This window comes from Halichoeres trimaculatus, unplaced genomic scaffold (assembly GCF_033239565.1).
Source record: "Halichoeres trimaculatus isolate MK-OKI-2021-1 unplaced genomic scaffold, fHalTri1.1 fHalTri1_scaffold_2, whole genome shotgun sequence".
Classification (NCBI taxonomy): Eukaryota; Metazoa; Chordata; class Actinopteri; order Labriformes; family Labridae; genus Halichoeres; species Halichoeres trimaculatus.
Window position 1 is genome coordinate 927,619 of NW_027437180.1, and position 6,049 is coordinate 933,667.

A 6,049-nucleotide genomic window follows, 5' to 3' on the forward strand; every position below is an offset into this window, starting at 1 on the left:
ATAATAGAAAAGGTCATTATTCCATTATTTTGCAAGGTGTGGTGGACCATAGACTGAGGTACTGGGACATAAATGTGGGACGACCAGGTTGGATCCATGATGCCCGCGTTTTTGCCCTTTCAGGAGTATTTGAGCGAGGTAACAGTGGCACACTTTTACCCAGAGTAACAGAAACATTTGAAGGTATTGATGTGCCACTTTTTATTTTAGCTGATCCAGCTTACCCTTTGCTGTCATGGGTGATGAAGCTTTACCGTGCTGTACTGTTTACATAATAATAATAATAACAATAATAATAATAATAATAATAATAATAATAAATATTATTATTATTATAAAAGGAGCTAGCAGATATACCCTGCTGGAAAATATGTAAATATAAAAGGCTTTATAAGATGTACAATACCGTTTTATTGACATTATACTGACAAATCATATAACCTCGATACTATACAAGACTCTTGAGAAATGTTAACTTGATCTGTGAAAACCTTCCAGCATACCCACTACAGTATGTTAAAAGAGACAATATCTCGTGGTTCACGTTGCCTGTTTATGTGTTAATTTATTCATCCTCATAACTCATGGAAACTGAAATTACTGGATGGTTGATGTAGCCTAAAACGTTTATAGGTTAAAACGATGTAAATTCACGTCGCATTACAAATCATGATGTTTTCCATCTTGCGGGAGTAGCAACAACAACGGAAGCTATAAAAGTAAAACAACAAAACTCATAATTGTTTATTCAAAGAAGATCTGTATGACAGCATGACATACAAATACTCGTCTACTTTATGAGAACAGCACAGCGTATCAGCACAGTGGATCCGAGCAGTGGAGAGATAGAGGCATAAGCGACATAGGGTGCTTCTCAAAGCTCCAAAGTTCCATCCTCGCCCCCTCCACTCGCCTCCTCCACTTGCGTCTTAGTCCCGCCCACCAGAGATGCATGCCAGAGACGCGAGGAAACGAAGAGAGGAGACGAGGAGGTTCATTTTATGAGCACTGAAATGTCCTCTCCTCCGGAGCGTCACATGAAGCGACGTCTTTTAGTGATGACGGCGTCACAGCTGGATAAACCGGTCTGAACGCACGGGGGAAACTAAATTAAGGAAAATAATGTAAACAACAGGGCGCTCGACCGCGGAAAATTCATATTCACTTTTAGATCAGTTTAACATGAATGTGTTCATGAATGAAAAAGAAAAATGTCACGTTTTCTCAGGCCCAGATTGATAGTTTTTAAGTCTTATATTGGGGCCACTTTGTGTTCATAAATAATGTGTTTATTCTGCTATAAGCACTGCTTAGCGCACTGGTGGGACAGGAGGAGAGAGAAGTGGAGCTGTCTGCAGCGTTGCCTTTCATCCATTACGCACACGCAGAGGGACAGAGGTGAAACTGTTGCTGTATCAGCCAATAATGGCATGATCTCACACCCATCACTGATAAAACAACAGTTTGCTACTGAATGAAAATGGCGTGGTTATGTGTTATTTATAAAGGCATTAATGAACTGGCTCGAGTGGGCAAGTGGCGCGCGCGCAGTCAGCTGACCCGGGGCCTTTCAGTTGCACTCTAGGTGCGTCTCAATGCGTTAACTTCATGCTTCCTCCGTCCTATCTCCTCCACGACACCAGAAGTACTTTCCCAGTCGCCATTCTGAAGACTGTCCCAAAGCGATGGGTGGATCCGAATAGTCCTTCCTAAGTCCTTTCCTACCCACTTTACCTTAACCCCGATAAAAAATGTCACAGGGTCAAGGGAAGGAGGGGAAAAGATGAAAGGAAAGGAGAACTGCGGCCAGAGGGATTCGACTGCACTTTCACTTTGATGTCACATTTATGTGACGACAATTACTTGTGACTTGTTTCCGTAAACTTTTGACAGAAGCCGTATTTATACACGTCAGGTGTCGCAAGGCATTATGGGGCTACCCTCCTTTCCTTAACTTTTGGAGAATTCGAACAGCGCTTATCATGGCCGACGCTTAAATGCCTCCGGGTTATTTCTTCAGTTAGGAGGGTTCCTTATCAGAAAAAGGACTATTCGGATGCACCCGATAATTGCACTCAGAGGAGAGAGGTGAGAGGAGACTGATCGGAGGAGCTGTGATCGAGGAGACACGAGAGCCGGCTTTGCGGAAGTCTTTTCACTGACTGACACGCCCCCATATGAATATCAGAGGATTAATACAGAAAACTGACTGATAAATAATATCTTCCTGAGACACAATAAGGTGGGTTATATTAATATATTAGTATAGCCCACCCAATCGGATCGTGAACTCTGAAGCTTCGGAGCTACGTGCCCCAACTTTTTAAAGTTGCTGTTATTAAGCGTCTTCTTAAAAAGCCTACACTTGATTCAGGCTCTTTGGTCAACTACAGACCGATATCTAACCTCTCTTTCATTTCTAAGATCTTGGAGAAAGTTGTTGCGAATCAGCTCTGTGAGTTTCTTCATAGCAACAGTCTTTTTGAGGTCTTTCAGTCTGGGTTCAGAGCTCACCACAGCACTGAGACTGCGCTGTTGAAAGTAACCAACGATCTACTTTTGGCTTCGGACAGTGGTCTTCTTTCTGTGCTTGTCTTGCTTGATCTTAGTGCCGCTTTCGACACTATTGATCATCGCATTCTTCTGCGGAGATTAGAGAGTCTTCTTGGTATCTCAGGAACCGCTTTAGCCTGGCTTCGATCGTATCTTTCAGATCAACATCAGTTTGTTCATGTGAACGTCTCTTCTTCGCACACCAGGGTGCAATATGGAGTTCCTCAAGGTTCAGTGCTCGGACTGATTCTTTTCATCTTGTATATGCTTCCTCTCTTGAACAACATCGCTGCCTCGGATGACTTCAGCTTGGCTTCCAGCACCACTGTCAGGAACCTGGGAGTTCTTTTGGATCAGGACCTGTCCTTTAACTCTCACATCCAACAGGTCTCAAGGACGGCATTTTTTCATCTTCGCAATATCAAGAGAATTAGACACATCTTGTCTCGGAGCGATGCTGAGAAACTAGTCCATGCTTTCGTTTCTTCTAGGCTGGAGTATTGCAACTCTCTTTTATCTGGCTGTCCTAATAAGTCTATTAGGACTCTTCAGCTGGTTATGAATGCTGCCGCTTAGGTACTGACTTGGACTGGCAGGAGAGAGCACATCTCTCCAGTGTTAGCGTCTCTACACTGGTTACCTATAAAATCTAGGATAGAGTTTAAAATTCTTCTTCTGACTTACAAAGCGTTTAATGGCATCGGGCCATTGTATCTTAAAGACTTAATCGTTCCGTATAATCCGTCTAGGTCTTTGCATTCTCAACATGCAGGTCTGCTCGTTGTACCTAGGGTCTCTAAAAGTAGTATGGGACGTCGAGCCTTTAGTTATCAGGCTCCTCTTCTTTGGAATAACCTACCGGTTGAGGTCTGGGGAGCAGACACGGTCTCAACATTTAAGAATAGACTTAAAACTTTCCTTTTTGATAAAGCTTACAGTTGGAGCTGGATCAGGTCTGAACCAGCTCTTAGTCATGCTGCTATAGGTTTAGACTGCTGGAGGGAACTGACACACAGGGCTCCTGTTTCCCTCTTTTTCTGTCAGTCTAACTTCTAGTCTTAATGTCCTGTTATAGTTACTGACCATACACCTCTCTGGGAGGCTCTGAGTTTGTCTTGTAGGTTCCTGGGGATCGGTGAAGTAGACGGCCTGCTGCTGTGCTCCTGTCAGACTCTACGGCTTAGGATTGTTGCTGGGAATGGCCTGCTGGTTTCTCCTTAACTGTCGCCACAGCGCCAAACTTCAGACTGCGTCTGTCTGTCTATCCTTCCCTTTCTGTGTGTGTGTGGGCGTGTGTGTGTACCCCCCCCCCCATTATTCTCAGATGTCTGTCTAACATGAGTCTGGTTCTGTCTGAGGTTTCTGCCCGTTAAACAGTGGCGTTTTCTCCCAGAGGCCAAGGGAAGCCATGCTTCCTCTCTTTTTTTAGACTGTGGCTGTGATTTAATAAAAATATTCCTTTTTAACAGTTTTGATACTTCTTATGTGTTTTGTCACCGTCATCTCTTCCTTATTCCTCTCCTCCAATTATTGAGCATTTTACAAAACAGCGCCCTCGTAAATGTTCTGTGGCGAATGCGTGGTGAAAATACGATACTGCATGCTGTTGTCCGCAAGGAAGCCAAGCTGAGTTGGCATCCCTTGGTGAAAAAAAACAAGAATGATTAACCAATCAGATGAGGCTGCGGTCATGCCACTGCTCACCTGTGATTGACCAAGACTGTGTCAAGGGAAGCCACCCCGTCTTTGGCCTCAAACCAATCAAATCACAGTATCGTCATCATCGAGCCACTGAATGAAATCAGGGAGGTTAGCACATTAGCAGCGAGCAGACCTGCATTGGCCGGTTGAGTGTTTAAGTGGGCGGTTGAATTAATTAATACGATGTTTAAGCTAAGTCAAGAGGACAATGTACGTGTGTGAATGAGTGAGTGAGGGTGGGAGAGCTAAAGGGCGTGTGTCGGTGTTCAAAGTAAGTAAAACGAGCCCTCTATGGGCACTCTAACAGGTCCGTTACATGAAATAGCGATACAAACTGCAACATAGCCTTTTATGTACCCCACTCCCTAAAAAAAATACAGATAACAGGCTTTGTCTCACTTGGCTTCCTCAAAAAAAATCTCCACGCCACGCCACTGCCGTTAAAGAGAAGTTTTTCCTTGCCATTGTAACTTGCTAAATGCTGCAAAGTCCTGTACTCATGGTGGATTAAGACAAGATAAGACTCCTTATCTTAACTTGATGTTGGGTTTCTGCTAATAAAAGTTTTATTAATATTTACAGGTCTAGACTTGTAAATGTTTTTGTAAAGTGTCCTGAAATAACATTTGTTATGATTTGGCGCTATACAAATAAAGATCGATTGAATGATTGATTGATTGATATCTTACTGATCATCACAACTGAGACATTGTCAGGGAAAAGCAGAAATGGTCAAATGATATTAGATTTGTATGTTTTAGTGTATATTTTTAGATATATTTTGCACTTGATTTGTTTACCGTTACAGTGACAAAGTAGACAGGCTAGCATTTAGGCCTTTCAGTATAGCAAAGTAAAAAATAAAATCAAAATGATCTTGTCCCAATAAAATAATACCCCAAACAGATTTCAATAACAAACAAAAATATATATTCAATTCTAATGCCATTCATCACTGTATATTTATTTTAAAGACACAACCATCATCTATGAATCTCTCAAAAATGATTTCTAACAGTGTCTACACGTGGGGTCAGCTTTGGACAAGGTGGATTTGGTGCCATTATATATATATGCATATTCCAACATTTTGGATATGGGTATAAAGTATTTGTCAATACTTTATACCCATCTAGCCTTGTAAGCTAATGGACCCACCCCAGGTTTGTTTTGGCTTACACTGTGTATTTATTAGCAGTGTTGTGGAAATTTTCCTGTTTCTGGTGAAGAATGAAATAGAGACTTCTGCCGGCCAGCAAGGTTTTATTTTCCTTTGCTAAGAAAAAGGTCAGTCAACACGCGAGCGGTCAAAGTGAAGAAAGACCCCGAACCTAGTTCGAGCTCAACACTTATGCTTGAGAGAAACGCCCCAAAAGGTACTGTTCACACCCCTCTGTCTGCTACAGGAAATCACATTGAGATCAGAGGCCTAGAAGCTGGGCTGAAGGTGAAGTCTAGACAAAAGGGTCTGGAAGCTTATTGAAGAATCAGGAGATGGGGTGTCTCAAGGAAGCAGGATATGGGGCATCTCAAGCAGTGAAAACAAAGACAATAAAATTACTATTACAGCAGCTAACTGTACTGTCTTTTCCAGGAAAAGAATTTCTGTGTTCCGTTTGACTGTGGTATTATTGATTATTAGGTGATGTTTTTTTGATCAGGAGATTTGCTGAATGGCCACATTGTAGCCATATCTGTTTACCTTTATCTTAATTAGTAGGACACCTACATGGCATCAAGAGAGGTAATGTAAGTTATGTCCAGTAGATTGCAGTGCTGCCTTACTGATGTAAAT

At 42.2% G+C, this 6,049-nt stretch overlaps 1 pseudogene; it reads left to right on the forward strand.

Annotated features, from left to right (window-relative positions):
* Positions 1 to 2,817: 2,817 nt before the first annotated feature.
* Positions 2,818 to 5,737, forward strand: LOC141808172 (uncharacterized; annotated as a pseudogene).
* Positions 5,738 to 6,049: the final 312 nt, after the last annotated feature.